Source organism: Ornithodoros turicata, unplaced genomic scaffold (genome assembly GCF_037126465.1).
Source record: "Ornithodoros turicata isolate Travis unplaced genomic scaffold, ASM3712646v1 ctg00000952.1, whole genome shotgun sequence".
Lineage (NCBI taxonomy): Eukaryota > Metazoa > Arthropoda > Arachnida > Ixodida > Argasidae > Ornithodoros > Ornithodoros turicata.
The window spans coordinates 48,983-66,179 of NW_026999425.1; positions in this window are offsets into that span (position 1 = coordinate 48,983).

A 17,197-nucleotide genomic window follows, 5' to 3' on the forward strand; every position below is an offset into this window, starting at 1 on the left:
TAGAACTGAATAACGTGAGAACTTGGGATACCACTTTTTGTGGAAAGTGACCACAAACGACAAATACCAACGTTATTTTGTCATCTGATTGACGGGCGTTTGGCGGGGGCAATGCAAATGCGTTACCTACGCGGCGTTTTGAAACTCGCTCTTTCGCCAGTTGCACATACACTACGCCAACCGAAAATATTGAAACAAACTATCACATCCTAATAGGAATAACCTGCTTCCCTTTAAAAATACCTGTCCCACTTTCTCTTTCTCGCGCATTATTTCACAACCAGAAATGTCTGATAACTCCTTCATAGTTAAAACCTATCTCGTAATGATAGGCGGCATCTTCCTCGGAGCAGCATGACACTTGGAGTGCAAGGTACATTATAAAAGGCCGCAAGCCATTCAGTGTGGCCACACGGAGGCTTCAAACTTCCGTTCCTTAATTCTGAAAAGCAACCAAAACGCCCAGAGAGAAGGCCGCAATCATGCACGAGGTTATGGGTGTAATTACATTTCTCCCACATAAGTCAGTGACACACGGTGTTCCAAAGGGCCGTCTGTGTCTGAGTAGCCTACACTGGTTTGTGCTTGCACGTTCTGCTACATGCCTTTCTCTTGACATCAATCGGAAAGCCTAGCGTGCAATGTGGTACCATATTTGGCGGAACCCCCTTTCAAAATTCTGTCGTCGCAAAGTGAGCTTTTGAGAGCAAATGAGAAAAGCGCAGGTATTTTCGCAAAATTCGCGAGCGCTCTTTTCCTCGCGTATTTAAAGTTCCGCGAAATATACGAACCAATGACAGAAAAATGCGCGAACGAAACATGGAAGAAATTTGATCAACGCGCTTGGGTAACTTACGTTCGCGTTTTTTTTTTTTTCATTGCCTTGCCTCACTATGTGTTCAGGTCTCCTCCGTTGTAATTGTGTTGCACATTGGACGACTGCTCTTATTTTTGGGGTGAGAGCACCTTTAACATGTTTACATTCATTAATTAGCATATGCATATGTTTTGTAAGTATGTAGGCTACTTTCCCTTTATAAAACCGTGGCGTCGTCACTTCTGATGCATCAAGTAAAATAAGTGCACATTATATTAAATTTTAACATTCAGAACAACAGTTCAAAATCGTCCCACATTTGCCCCAATATCCCGAGGTGACATCGCAGGGATATACCTGCGACGTCCAAACAGTGCCCATATCCTGGTCTCCTGTATGTCGCATAGATATCTATGGGATATTCAGGCTGCTCCCAGGGATATCCCATTGTCCAAGATGGGATATCCTACAGATGTCGTCAGGACGTCTGTTGTTTGTTGGGTAAAAGTTGCCGCATCACTTATCGAGTCTTAATCGTACCTAGTCGACGCGGTTACAAGAATGACTGGAGACGGGGCAATTCGGCGATGACCCAGATACCAGCCGAGTAAGCACCCCTAATCCCAGCGGTCTCAATCGGAATGGCTCAAAATGAAGACAAATGCAACGGGTTATCTACTCAGTTGTGGAACCCCTTGATAACTTCTTCCTAGAAGTTCAAGGTGTAGGGCCTCTAAGACGCCAAATGCAGGGCCGACGCACCTCGGCATCGTGAATTTAATGTTCTGTGAATGATTGCATGGTCCAGGCTCCTCAGAAATTCGCGAATTATTGAGCCTGCGAATTTAACCTCTTATGAAGTGTAGCGCTATGTTCTTCAACGAAGTTCACCATATTTTAGAAGGAAGCAGACGAGCTTCGACGCAGGAACCGAAGGATAATTCTGCAAGGAATACATCGCCCTCTTTGCAGTAAATAAGCGACCGGCAAACGAAAGCGCGGGGTTTCAAAATGTTATAAAAATTACTTTCGTCCAAGCTCTGAGAGTGATCCATATCTGGGCGAACATAATCTACAGTGGATACACAGCAGAAAAAGCAGCCTGATCCGGCCACGGCAATTGAAGCACAACCTGTACGTGAACACGGAACACGCTCTCAAAAACATGCAAGACGCAGTAAGTAGCCTTATCAAACTTGAACTATGCATACGCAGTCTATCTCAACAAAGTAGTGAGACAGAGTGAATCGAACGCTATCTTCTTTGCGTACGTAAAGGACAGCGAGCGATGCGCTAGAACTCTGATATCCAAAGTGCGGTAAACGCAAGCAGCCTGATCTGACATCAATAAAGAATGCCCAACGTCCGTAAACGCAATCTCCATAATGTGCAAAAATGTGCGTATTGAATAAGCTTAATTCATAACAAGCTTAATGTGCTTATGCAACCACAGCAATGAACGAGCGATCAAGGTGAAAAACGCAAAAACAGTAGCCTTATCTCGCCCCGGCAATGGATGCGGAGTGTAATTGAACAGTCTCCAAAATGTGCAAAACGGAAAAAGTAGTCTTACATAATCTCAGCAATGGCCGCATGCTCTACGTGAACAGAATCTGCGATCCGTGAAAAACTCAAAACGGTAATCCTAACTTATTTAATTTTGTATTTCTTCCCGGTTTGCGCCGCGAAGCAACGGTGGCTATGAGCGTCGTACAGATGTGGGCAGATGGACAGGGGACAGCAGGAAGGATGGGGATTAGTATGCATCCTGTGTCGGCTTCAGGGGGACTGTGCTCACATTCGTCCTGAAAGACTTCGGAAAACTTGAGACAGCACATTCAGCCTTGTCGCTGGTGGTTATCTTAACTCGCCTCAACTCGCCTCGCCAATGGATACGCAGTTTAAGTGAGCACAATTCTCCAAAATGAGCATATCGCGTAAACTAGCATTTTGTCATTTCAGCAATGGGAGCGCGGTGTGCGTGCGCCCATTCTTATTTAATTAATTTTCTATCGTTTAATCTTGCCACTGAATTGCTGTTAATTTTCTCTTTTTTGCTCGCCTATTGCTACTAATAAATGTTTTTGATTTCAGCGGTCCAATACAATTCAGACGCGAAATCGGTTTTTGCAATTGGATTTTGTTTGGTTTCCGCGAAATAACGCTTCTCCTTTCAAGCAATAAAACGTGTTACACACCCGCTCAGATGGTTACTTTAATTTGTCCCAGTGAACTCGTTAGCGGACCACTTTGCACGAGCATCAACTGCTGTACCTTTGCCAGGACCGCGTCCTGCATCTACGTTAGGCGTAGCAGGCAATCTCTCTAGCAGCAGGCGAGAGACAGCTTTGCCAAAGTCCGACCCGCACGGTACGTCTTTCTTGCGTAAAATCAGGGTTTTAACACCAAGCGCGAAATTTTGTATGGCGTAGCTGCCCGTGATTCACTGCATCAGGGAAGGTTTGATAGTTCACGCAACAGTCAGTTCACGGGCTTCCCAACCAATCACCAGACGTCAAGTCAAACAGCGTGATTTGAATTCGCGCCCCATTCCTTTTTACAGGAGTATTTTTTTTAACGGTGCGTCGCAATGCAGAGTTTTACGTAGCGAGATATTCAAAGAAACACCAACCATGCGGGCCGGCCTTAAAGGAAGCACAGGTTGGGTCGTCTGCGTACATGGAATGTACCGCTCCACAGGTTACGCTACAGATCGATAGAAAAACGTTTTCAAAGACGCTTTCTTACACTTATTATATTTTGCGTTCTGTATTCCGTCCTTCGATTTGTAAAAGCCAGCAACGCACATGCCGAGTACAAACCGCCTTAGTCTTAACAAGCACCTGACTAGCGAATTAGCCTACACCGCTTCTTTTACGAACATGATTGCAATACGCTATCTCGCGTCACTCACAGACACTGACATATGAGACTGTAGCACTGGAATGTGTGGAAGATATTTCGAACCGACTAGGCCTCCGAATCTAAAACTAAGATATTAGTTTTTCCAGACCATAGTTTCAAGTTCGCTTACTCATTCTGAGTCGTAGATATATCCTTTCAAATAGGAAGTGCCTTTGTATCTTCTACCAGGGCTCACTCAAGGCTCACAGAGGAAGTGGTACGTCGTATGATGTGCGCTATTCCACGTCACGTGCAGGGTATAAGTAAAAGCAGCTTCTCAGGACAACATCGACGAAGTAGAAGATGTACATTAAAAATGTAGAAATGAAGTGCCTCTTCATTTTGAAAAGTATCTGAAGAAGGTAGTTTATATGGCGCTAACCCAGCTGCACTACGCCAACTGTCATGTTAACGGACTTCAAGTATGGTGACCATGGGTTAAAATAACTAAACACAAGGACACTCTGCCTCCGCTTGGTACCTCATTGGTACCTCATTGCGTAGAGTACATAGTCAATGTCACAAAGTCATAGAATCCCAGGTGCTGTTGACATGCTCCTCCAAAGCTTAAGTCTAAGAGGCAACAGGTATATCACACAGACGCCATCGCCCAGAAATGGTTGCTCACTTCAAGGTGAACTGTGCACTGCACTCTAACAGCGTGGAAGGTACGGGGCCATTACATCCAACGAGCTGGTACATCCATCGTGTCGTTACATCTATCGGTGGACGTAATGGCACAATAGATGTAACGGCTTGTTGGATGTAATAGCACGGTATGGATGTAACGACGCGCTGGACGTAACGGCCAAAAAATCTGGGTCGTCATGGGGGCGATGGGAGGTAAGAAGGTCAACGGGAGTAGAAGCCCGGATTAGGAATAGCAGGAGTGAACCGGTGACCCGCCTGTGTTCAAGACGACTACAACCCGCAGGCGATTGCTGTTGTTTTATTTCTTTCTTTTTCGTTTTCTTTTTATGGAAGGAATACCAAGCCGGCCCATGCCTGACTAACCTTTTCCCGATTCTTTTTCAATAAACAGCCCTTCCCCCGGTTGCTGGTCAGTGGCGATGTACGTTCAACCACATTGCATAGTGCATGAATATCCAACAATAATGCGTCACTGTAGCTGACCAATAGTATTAGTTCCGCCTATCCTTTCTTTTCTCCCGGTCTCGCTGGCATGGGACGCGCGGACATCTGCATCCAAATTCGATGCGAAAACTTATCAAATTGCGGCGTTCATTTCCACCCCATTCTTTCCCGAACGAACTTGAAACGTGGACCAGTACAACGTAACCGCAGACAGTCTCAAAAAAGAAAAGAAACACGCCCATACAATGCAGCTTCTACAAGTATAAGATTACCCGTCACGACGGGAGCTCTGCTCAAGCGCTAACTTAACCTGCCAGCCTCACGTCCACAACGTGTGGCTGAAACATGTGGCAGACATTGAAAATAAAATACATAACTAAATGAATTAAGCATGAACGTGTCTTTAATGATCTTATCTGTGTGCTGCTCTCGCTATATAGTTGCGCAACGGTACCATTACAAAAGGTATAGCAGTGACTTAAGGCGGTGCATCAGAGCCGGTACTTCGTCGTCTACAATCGAGGGATGGCGCAGCGAGCGAAATGGTTCGCGCAGACACCGCTTCACAACATTTTGGCGTTTGCTTGGAAATGCGGTACCGCTGATGTAACGTCTTCTTTTTGTGTTATTTTTGTTTTCTCTTTGCGCGCGACGGGTCAAGCGAAATCTTGTGCAAACATATGACCGCTCGTGCTCACCCATGCCAAGCCCAATACTGTAAACACGCATATCGCGCTCAGCGAGACGGAACAATTAGTGGCGCGGTTTTTGAATGCGCACAGGCTGTCCAGACGTCTCCTGAACTTCTTCGTCGATCTGTTGCTGTTCCGTGCTGTGTTGTTGTCGGGCGAAGGGTTAGTCACCAGTCGTTTCGTGTGATTTCTGCAATGCTTTCGCATATAATAAATGAAATTCCTCGTAACACAAAAACCTAGGTTGGACAAGACGCGGTTGAAACACGTTGGTGTCGGCATGTTATAGCCTACCGACATTACGCGGAAATTGCGAAACGAAGCCGCAACCTGTTTTTGTTATTTTCTGTCACCCTGGGCTTACAAATTTCAGACCACGTTGTGGTGGTGCAAAACGCTTCATTTACTTGCACAGTCAGGGGAAATGAAATAAAACTGCAAAGAGGCTGCATAACGTTTCCCATATCCTTGGACATCAGTGGAGAAGGAGGAAAAAGGCAAAAGAGAAGAAGAAAAGGGAAGAAAAGCAGGGTAGAGGAGAAAAATGTGTCTGCCTGGACCATACAGCTGCTTGGAACGTAAAGTGCGAATGGAGGTTTTCAGTTTGGTCGTCTGTATAATTCGGGTCTGTTGTGCTCATCCTGGTCGTCACTAACCACGGCCCCAGACTTCGCCCAAGCACAGATCAGCATGCCGCGAACTGGGTCTCTGATGTCCCATTCCTCTGGAAGTGACCTTCAGCTCGTGGTTCTGTCAGTCTGGATCTCGGAGTGAGAGCATTTCATAACAAATTGTCATTGTGAGTGTCATCTTGCCTATACGCGCAGGAACTTCCAGAAATCCTCTCTATCTTTCTTTTCCGTCCTCGTCGTGGCTTCCGACATCACGACCTTGTCCCGATTAGCAAAAAGCGCACGGCACACTGATTACAATTGTTCTGGCCTGGCGTACTTCCTTCTGTAATCGGGAACTCTAATTCGCATGCTTCGAGGATAGCGAGGGTCAACAAGCTCTAGCAGGAGGTAGTCGTTATAAATTCGTGCAAGGCGTCGTCCAGTACCTACAACGAAGAGGCAGTACTGCCGGTTGGTTATACGTGGAGTTGGCCGTGGATCTGGTACCGGTAGACATGCGTGCACTTCCACAGACAGCACTTCCTCAGTTCCGGTACGTGACTCTGTCCTGTACGCTTGCTACCGTCCACCAGTTGGTCCTGATATTTCGCGAATGTTCCGGTCACTATACAAGGCATGTTCAGCGCAGCACAGAACTGAGCATGGGCTCAATATCGTGCTCCACTAGAGAGGACTCCCAAAACTACAGCGATGTTCACGGCCATATGACCTTGTCCGATGCTTGGTGGACGCGCTTGTTCCCCAAGCAATTCGGCGCTCGGGCTTCTTACGCAGGGCTGGAAGGCTGGCCGCCTTCGCTTTGGTGTTGAGACGGCGCTTGGCCCTTGCCTCTTCACGTGCTCACGTGCATTACAACGTTTTTGAAGGCTCAAAGTGTACTTCCCTGGCTTTGTTTGACACATCTCCTTGTGCACACGATGATGCAAACCTTCACGTGAGTTCACTGATACGGCTGCGGCAAATGCGCGTGTTTGGTAAGACCGCCGCTGACTGAAGTTGATCCGCTTTCCCCCAACAAACTTCGCGATAACGGAATTGAAGTGCTCGGCGGCGTTATTGTCAACATTCATCAACAAGCTGCGAGCATTGCCTGCAACACGACTTAGTGTGATCTCAGTGACATAGTGACTCAGTGTGATCTCAGTGATCTCCAGTGTGATCTCAGTGCGCAACCCTATTCTGCACTCATGAATTATTTCCATGTCTCAAACAGCCAGAAGCTTTCGTGCCTGTCCGCAATGGTTTTGCTTCAAATGTTTCCTTTATACGATAGCTGACTGGTGCTCTGAATTTTTTCTTGCATTCCTGTTTTTAATACACAATTTCCAATGAAGTGAGGCTAAACGCGATCGTCCCGGCGTTATATGGGGGAATGACATGCCACGTTCATGCCCTCCCCCGCCCCTCCCCCCCCCTCCGAGAAAATAAACATCGATGAATGAACAGCTCATGTATAGTATAGTCCGTTCAAGTATTTGCGGCAGGGCTAAGCTGCGTGTGCTCGTGCTCCTGCGTCACAGTCAACGTCGGCCTCGTCGTCCACCTGCACGTGCAGCGGTATAGCATTTCCAGCGCTCAAATTGTTGTGTCTTGTGACGATACCCTCCATGGGAGATGGCAGCACTGCGCTGCCCATTCTGGAGCGGCGTACTCCACGGATGACCATACATGACAAAAACTCGTGTGCCGAGTCAACAGCTTAACGTAGATGAAATCTTTTTGGTGGTATTGGTTCTTGATATGTTTTTCTAGTGCGTGATCGGGCCAGATTTTCGATTTTGGGCGGCTCTATTTTGTAAGCGAGCGGAATCTCGAAATATAGCTTTTCCCAAACCTTTCGACGACGATATAAAAATTTCTGAGTCTAAAACGCAAAATCTGCTTCGATCATGCACTAGATCTAAGCATCCTCTTCCATTTAAAAGCAGTTGCACGGAGATCAACCAAATTTTCGCGGCGCTACGGGAGTTGAAAAATATATGGGGATTCCCATAGAGCGTCGGTGGTGATGCACCGCCTTAACAGCAAAAGATCACGGTTTCTTGAACAACGCGGCATACTATATTTTACTGGTACATCAGTTACAAACAGCTCTTCATTCGCGGACTATAACATTATGTACATGGCAAAATCCCAACGTCTACCACGCGCTTCAGGTACGTTGCGACGTCTTCATATTGAACGGGGGCACACAAAAAAATAGCGGCGAAATAGTTCCATCTCTTCGGCATATCGGGCGTTCCTCTCGCGGATTCGTGGCGTTTGTAGCTCCAGCAGCGCTGCACGGTCGCACAGCAGCAGCCGCAGCTGGTACTTTGCAGCGTGCTGCACCTTCTGGAAAAATGCAAGCAGTTCCGCGAGATAGATTTGGGTGCTAGTTCGGGAGTTGGTCATCGAGTTCATTGTGCCAACCCTCAAACACATTCGTGGTGCGTGCTCCGGAGTTGCTAAAGTGGTCCTATACGTCACGGACGGGAATGTATATCAGCCAAAATTGCGGAAGTAGGATATGAAGGGCTGCAGCAGAGCGCTCAGAAGAGGTGATTCTTGCTGAGGTGGATTGGAAATGAAAATCTCGCTGAACGAGAGACGGAAATGTTCGGGGAGGAAGGGCAGGTGCCTTACCACCTTGAACCACTCTCGTACTTCTTCATTGTCCTGCAGACGGTTCTCAAGCAAAGCTCGTCCCGCTTTCCATTTATCACCTTCGCATAATGAAAGGCGCAGCCATTTATTTTTATCGGCTGATTCACACGTACAGCGCTGAACACTGTCACTGCTGCATTTATAGCTGCAACTTCGACGTGAAACATCCAGTGACCTGAGCTTTGTAGTGTTCCCAAGTGGCTGAAACGCCGTAGGAGTGTGTGACGAATTACATCATGGGTTTATTCATGGGCGGCTGTGTCATGTCGCCTGGTGAGCGCAAACACCACAGGGTGACACTCTCCTCGTATCGCACAAGACAATCATTTACTATCTCCGGACAACAGGTCTATCTCCAAACAAGACAATCATTTCGCTGCCCGGGATGGAAACTCTGAACCGGATGAATTCTTCTCGATTTGTTCTCGAATTATCCGTCGAATCGTCCAGGCAGCAACAATAACCCGTTTCTGGGTCAACCCGTGGGTTTTTCCCGGATTCAGGTGACTAGGTTTGTGCATCTTCCCAACACTATCTGGTATTCACACAACGTGATTCACGCACAGGACGCTATCTCAAAGGTGAAGGAGATCATTCGCAAAAAAGTGCAGAACAGCGACATTCGCATGGGCACCGCACTCACCTATAGGCTCTCCTCCTAAGTTTGAAAACAATTAAGGAATTAACGACCTCGACACTTGCTGGCCACTGACGTAGGTGCGACAAAAAAGTACAGAACAGCGATGTTGGAATGAACCGCGTTTGTGATGGTCGATGGAAGGCGCTGCGTAACAAGCACAGAACACCGACGAGAACATTGAGCGAGTGTTCTGTGTCCGTTGATGTAATGGCTCGTTGGACGTACTGGACCGATGGATCTGATGACATGTTGGATGTACTGGCTCGTTGGATGTAATGACCCGTGGATGTAGTGGCCAAAATGGATGTGACGTCTCGTTGGATGTAACGGCACAATGGATGTAACAGCATGTTGGACGTAACGGCTCGTTTTTTGGATGTAACGACGCGTTGGATGTAATGGCACGTTGGATGTAGTGGCACGGAATCAGCGTGGGACACTAACCGGGAATCCACGTTCTAAAATGTGGTAATGCGTGCCAAACCCCGATTTGGAAGATTTGCACCAAACGTTGGGAGCAGTAACATTATTAATATCATGGCTCATTCATACAGATATATTAGCGCCACAATAATATATGTGTACTTTTAGCTGACCGACTCTGTTAGGAACATATGCAGCTCGCATGATGGCTTGTGGTGTCTAGCAATGTTCAGATATAGACCAGAAATTCATGTTGTACAATGTTGTAATGCGTGCATAGAACTCAAATTTGGAAGCTTTTGCATTGCACGTTCAGAGCAGTAGCATTATTAATCGCATTGCACGTACACATCAGAAATATCCAAATACATTAGGGGCACATTACTATAGTCTATTGGGGACTTTTCGCAGACCAAACTACTTTAGAAACATATGTAACTCAGATTATGTCTTGAAGTGTCTAGCATCCTTCAGCTATCGATCGGAAATCCACGTTACACAATGTTGTCCTGTGCGTAAAACAACACTTTGGAAGATTTTTCATTACTCGGTCGGAGCCCTAACATTTTTAATATGTTGCACATTTTGCACAAAACAGCAGAGCCATGCAAAAACGTCGAGTGCACATTAGAGTTCCATCTCAAATCGAACAAGCCGGTAAGTTTCACGTTTCGAATGAACGGGAAAAGGAAATGCGTATGTTGAAGCCATTTGTGAGTTAGAACAAATTAACAATTTCGGAATTCTCTGTGCTAGAAGATTCGCCAAATAGGAGCGGACGGCAAAACTGCCACTCAGAAGACGATGTTGTCGCGCGCGCGTTTGAGCGTGACCTCCAAGGCTATTTCTTGTTGCATTATACATGTACTTCCTCTGGGTTTAGACCACCTGAAACACAAGAGGCTCCTGTGTTGACAGTGCCGTCTCGGTTTTGATTTGCCTGAAAAAAATATATAAAAGTTGGCTCACAGCGCCGAAAAGTACTATATTCAACGCAACTTGCCAGACAATGTTCAGAACGAATAATACCCTAGTCAGACGGCAAACCTAAGTCCCTTAGCGGAAAGGCCGTTACTTCGCCTGTAGTTCAACCACCATTTCGAATGACATCGTTCTCTGCCCTGATTTGTTGAAAACGGGAGGCGTACGCCCTTTTTGCGGCAATTATGAACTGCATAATTGTAACAAAAAAGGTGTACGCCTCCCATTTTCAACAAGTCAGGGCAGAGAACGATGTCATTCTAAATTATGGTTGGAATACAGGCGAAGTAACGGTCTTTCCGCTAACGGACTTAGGTTTGCCGTCTGACTAGGGTAAAAGATTGTGCTTCATAGCATTTAATTGCTCGATTCATGGAGCTTTCGAACGGCGTATGATGTGTTGCGGTACTCCATCAGGAACGTAGGCTTTGTAGAACGTACTCTTTGATCAGCACCATACCTCCAAACAATGCGGAATTTCGGAAGCCTTTGGCTAAGAAACGCCACCAAACACTTTGCTCGAATATTTGATACGGCGTAGATAGAGCCTTATGCCACATGCAGAAGAAAAATCAAAATTCAGACTTGACCGGTAGGCGCACTGTGAGTTTTTCGCCGGTCCTACACTCTTAAAAATGAACTTCACCACATAGCACGCTCCTAGCCAACCATCACCCCGAATGACAGCGTTCTCGCCCCAGATTTGTTGAAAACGGGAGGAGGAGACTATTTTGTGCCGTGCATAATGGGCACAAAATAGGCTCCTCCTCCCGTTTTCAACAAATCTGGGGCGAGAACGTTGTCATTCGGGATGAAGGTTGGCTAGGAGCGTGCTATGTGGTGAAGTTCATTTCTACCCCTGTCACACGGGCATTTTCGATCCTGCTCGACCGAACCTGCTTGGACCCAATGCAGATCGGATGGTGCTACACTGCCACTTCCAAGCAGGATCGAACTTTGATCCTGCTTGACTCAAGCCAGTTCCCATAACAGGATTGAGAATTTCAAGACGGCTCGACGGCCGCCATTTGCATCCCCGACCCCGGTGAACTGTCATAACTTAAGACGGACATGCGCGCGAAGCTACAAATGATGCTTACATCGGTATACGATAAAACCACTAATATCGCTGTTATATAGGAAACGCGAAATTACTGAGTTTCGTTTATTCATTTGCCTATATTCTCGACCCCGTCAACCATTCAATGCGCATCTTAAGTGGCCGTGTAGCAGCGTCAAAACTCGAGCGTGCTCGGGAAGTTCCATGCAGATCGGATTCGAGAAGGATCGAAATGCCCTTGTGACAGGGGTATAAAGAGTGTATACGCTGAGCGTAATCAAGCTGGTGCATCTTGTTCCGCGTGTGGCAAAATCGAATTTTCTAAACGGACTTTCAGCTTCTGTCTCCTCATTATGACTATTTGCCATGAATTGAAGCCGTTCCGAACTTTTGCGTTCATGACACTGCTAGAATCGCTGAATGTAGATTGTGAAGCAAGCTAGATGTGCTCGCATTTTTCACCGCACGTCACACGCCAATAGCAAGTGATAGGAGCTCGTAAAGAACAGACCGGTTGGCATGTTTTTAAGACGTATATTTGGTCACGTGGCCACAAAACCATATTTACTTTACAGAGCATGTCGAGAGGGCCGCGGTTACTCCCAGGTTTCTTTAAAGCGTTTCCTTCCCTACGGTCGCGTAATTTCGGGCGGCCGAAATCGCACCGATGAAAGTGTTGTTGTTCAGTGTCTTACGCACACACTCAAGGCTAATTCCTAGTACATTTTGTGGCCCTTGTCGAAACAGCAGGACTGGCGCTGCTGACCAATGTAGATGTTCTTCGGTTCGACCTGCTGAGACCATGGAGGGGTTCTAATCGCATTAACTCCCGAGAGATTGCTTGCACAAAGTCGCATCATTAAGTGCACTGAGTCTTGTTTTTAAAAGCGGTATACCATCTTAAGAAGTAACAATCATTATCGTCGATTTTCCTTGCTTCGAGAACGTGATTTTGGGATCGAGGATTTCGCAACCGGCAATATCTATTTCTTCCCGTTTATACACCGCGTGTGAACACATCTCGATTACTGCACTATTCCCTCCGTGGCATCGTACCTCTACCTCACGTCCGGTGAAAAATGCCATCACATCTGGTTGCTCCACAATCTACACCACGCTATTCTAACACTGTTATGAAAGAAAACAGTTAAAACGTAATCAAGTGAGAGCAATTAGTTTTCATGTGGAGGCAGAAGATGAAAATCTGTTTACAATGTTCAATTTTGCCACACCCGGAACATGGTAACACCGCATGATTGCGCTGCGCGTGAGGACGGCAAAAAATTCACAGTGCGCTTAAAGATCAAGTTAGAATTTGGATTTTTCCTCTTTGCGCTGTGTAGGGGCCTATATATAGGGGGCTATATCCACTTTTCGGGGCAAGTTTTTGTGTTTTGTGTGTGTGTGTGTGTTTTATGTGAGTGTTCAATATAATTTTATAGGACACTGAAGATTTCCTCTAATTCTTGAATTACATAAAGGCTTCCAAAATTTTTCATTTTTCCGCGGTATGGTGCTACGCAAACAGGCATCGGTTACGTTCGTTGCAAAGTAGAGCAACAAGTTATTCATAGTTCGAGAGCCTCATGACTAAGAAATTAAATAGCACTAAGATCAATCTTACCCGTTTTGTACATCGTGTGGAAAGTTCCAGTGAATATGGTGCTTTTGGCGCTTTGAGCTCATTTTGATATTTTTTCTTCTGCAGACGAACGAAAACTAACACAGGAATGGAGTTGCCTCAGGACAGGAGCCGCCGATATTTCAAACAGAGACTGTTCTTCTTCTGGGCACCGTCCTCATCATTGCTATGGTATTTAAACGGTTAGGTGTGACGTGTTAAAGGTTCATGCGAATTGTGGGTCACTAGCCCAGAGGGAAGAAAGGGTCCGTACGGGCTTCTACAGCCTGAGTGTGGAGAGGATTATGTGAACGAAGGGATCTTGGCTCCAGACCGGTTACAGGAATTTGAGGTTCACGAACACGGGGACGAAACGGGACAAGAGGCAAGAATTGGTAAGCGTTCCGAAAGATAACGGGATAGTTGTTTAGTGGTTATGTGGTTATGTTTTTCCCGGGAGCTTAGAAATCTAGAGATTAGTGGAAGCAGCTCTCGAGCTACAAATATGAACCAATACGTGTTTGGGAAGGAGTTTAAAATTCCAAAGATGAGTGGAAGTGACCAATGAGTGGATGTCCAGCAAGATTTGGGGATTGTAAATAGTAGTTAGGAGGCAGCTAAAATATCTAGACATCTCTAGGTTTATAAGCTCCCTTCGAACTACTTATTGGAAGTGACCAAAATATCTGACTAGCAGTTAGAAGCATGGACCTATAGCAGTTTGAGTTTATCGGCGTATGAGGGAGCTTAGAAATCTAGAGATTAGTGGAAGCAGCTCTCTAGCTACAAATATGAACCAATAAGTGGTTGGGAAGGAGCTTAAAAATCCAAAGATGAGTGGAAGTGACCAATGAGTGGATGTCCAGCAAGATTTGGGGATTGTAAATAGTAGTTGGGAGGCAGCTTAGATATCTAGACATCTCTAGATTTATAAGCTCTCTCCGAACTACTTATTGGAAGTGAGAAATATATTTGGCTATCAGTTAGAAGCATGGACCTATAGCAGTTTGAGTCTACCGGCCTATGAGCGAGCTTAGAAATCTAGAGGTTATTTGAAGCAGCTCTCTAGCTACAAATATGAACCAATAAGTGGTTGGGATGAGGTTAAAAATCCAAAGATGAGTGGAGGTTACCAATGAGTGGATGTCCGGCAAGATTTGGGGATTGTAAATAGTAGTTGGTAGGCAGCTTAGATATCTAGACATCTCTAGATTTATATGCTCCCTCCGAACTACTTATTGGAAGTGAGAAATATATTTGGCTAGCAGTTAGAAGCATGGACCTATAGCAGTTTGAGTCTACCGGCCTATGAGGGAGCTTAGATATCTAGAGATTATTTGAAGCAGCTCTCTAGCTACAAATATGAACCAATAAGTGGTTGGGATAAGCTTAAAAATCCAAAGATGAGTGAAGGTTACCAATGAGTGGATGTCCAGCAAGATTTGGGGATTGTAAATGGCAGTTGGGAGGCAGCTTAAATATCTAGACATCTCTAGATTGATAAGCTCCTTCCCAACTACTTATCGGAAGTGACCAATATATGTGGCTAGCAGTTAGAAGCATGGATCTATAGCAGTTTGAGTCTACCGGCCTATGAGGGAGCTTAGAAATCTAGAGATTAGTGGAAGCAGCTCTCTAGCTACAAATATGAACCAATAAGTGGTTGGGAAGGAGCTTAAAAATCCAAAAATGAGTGGAAGTGACCAATGAGTGGATGTCCAGCAAGATTTGGGGATTGTAAATAGTAGTTGGGAGGCAGCTTAGATATCTAGACATCTCTAGATTTATAAGCTCTCTCCGAACTACTTATTGGAAGTCAGAAATATATTTGGCTAGCAGTTAGAAGCATGGACCTATAGCAGTTTGAGTCTACCGGCCTATGAGGGAGCTTAGAAATCTAGAGATTATTTGAAGCAGCTCTCTAGCTACAAATATGAACCAATAAGTGGTTGGGATGAGGTTAAAAATCCAAAGATGAGTGGAGGTTACCAATGAGTGGATGTCCAGCAAGATTTGGGGATTGTAAATAGTAGTTGGGAGGCAGCTTAGATATCTAGATATCTCTAGATTTATAAGCTCCCTCCGAACTACTTATTGGAAGTGAGAAATATATTTGGCTAGCAGTTAGAAGCATGGACCTATAGCAGTTTGAGTCTACCGGCCTATGAGGGAGCTTAGATATCTAGAGATTATTTGAAGCAGCTCTCTAGCTACAAATATGAACCAATAAGTGGTTGGGATAAGCTTAAAAATCCAAAGATGAGTGGAGGTTACCAACGAGTGGATGTCCAGCAAGATTTGGGGATTGTAAATGGTAGTTGGGAGGCAGCTTAAATATCTAGACATCTCTAGATTGATAAGCTCCTTCCCAACTACTTATCGGAAGTGACCAATATATGTGGCTAGCAGTTAGAAGCATGGACCTATAGCAGTTTGAGTCTACCGGCCTATGAGGGAGCTTAGAAATCTAGAGATTCGTGGAAGCAGCTCTCTAGCTACAAATATGAACCAATAAGTGGTTGGGAAGGAGCTTAAAAATCCAAAGATGAGTGGAAGTGACCAATGAGTGGATGTCCAGCAAGATTTGGGGATTGTAAATAGTAGTTGGGAGGCAGCTTAGATATCTAGACATCTCTAGATTTATAAGCTCCCTCCGAACTACTTATTGGAAGTGAGAAATATATTTGGCTAGCAGTTAGAAGCATGGACCTATAGCAGTTTGAGTCTACCGGCCTATGAGGGAGCTTAGAAATCTAGAGATTATTTGAAGCAGCTCTCTAGCTACAAATATGAACCAATAAGTGGTTGGGATAAGCTTAAAAATCCAAAGATGAGTGGAGGTTACCAATGAGTGGATGTCCAGCAAGATTTGGGGATTGTAAATGGCAGTTGGGAGGCAGCTTAAATATCTAGACATCTCTAGATTGATAAGCTCCTTCCCAACTACTTATCGGAAGTGACCAATATATGTGGCTAGCAGTTAGAAGCATGGACCTATAGCAGTTTGAGTCTACCGGCCTATGAGGGAGCTTAGATATCTAGAGATTATTTGAAGCAGCTCTCTAGCTACAAATATGAACCAATAAGTGGTTGGGATAAGCTTAAAAATCCAAAGATGAGTGAAGGTTACCAATGAGTGGATGTCCAGCAAGATTTGGGGATTGTAAATGGCAGTTGGGAGGCAGCTTAAATATCTAGACATCTCTAGATTGATAAGCTCCTTCCCAACTACTTATCGGAAGTGACCAATATATGTGGCTAGCAGTTAGAAGCATGGATCTATAGCAGTTTGAGTCTACCGGCCTATGAGGGAGCTTAGAAATCTAGAGATTAGTGGAAGCAGCTCTCTAGCTACAAATATGAACCAATAAGTGGTTGGGAAGGAGCTTAAAAATCCAAAAATGAGTGGAAGCGACCAATGAGTGGATGTCCAGCAAGATTTGGGGATTGTAAATAGTAGTTGGGAGGCAGCTTAGATATCTAGACATCTCTAGATTTATAAGCTCTCTCCGAACTACTTATTGGAAGTCAGAAATATATTTGGCTAGCAGTTAGAAGCATGGACCTATAGCAGTTTGAGTCTACCGGCCTATGAGGGAGCTTAGAAATCTAGAGATTATTTGAAGCAGCTCTCTAGCTACAAATATGAACCAATAAGTGGTTGGGATGAGGTTAAAAATCCA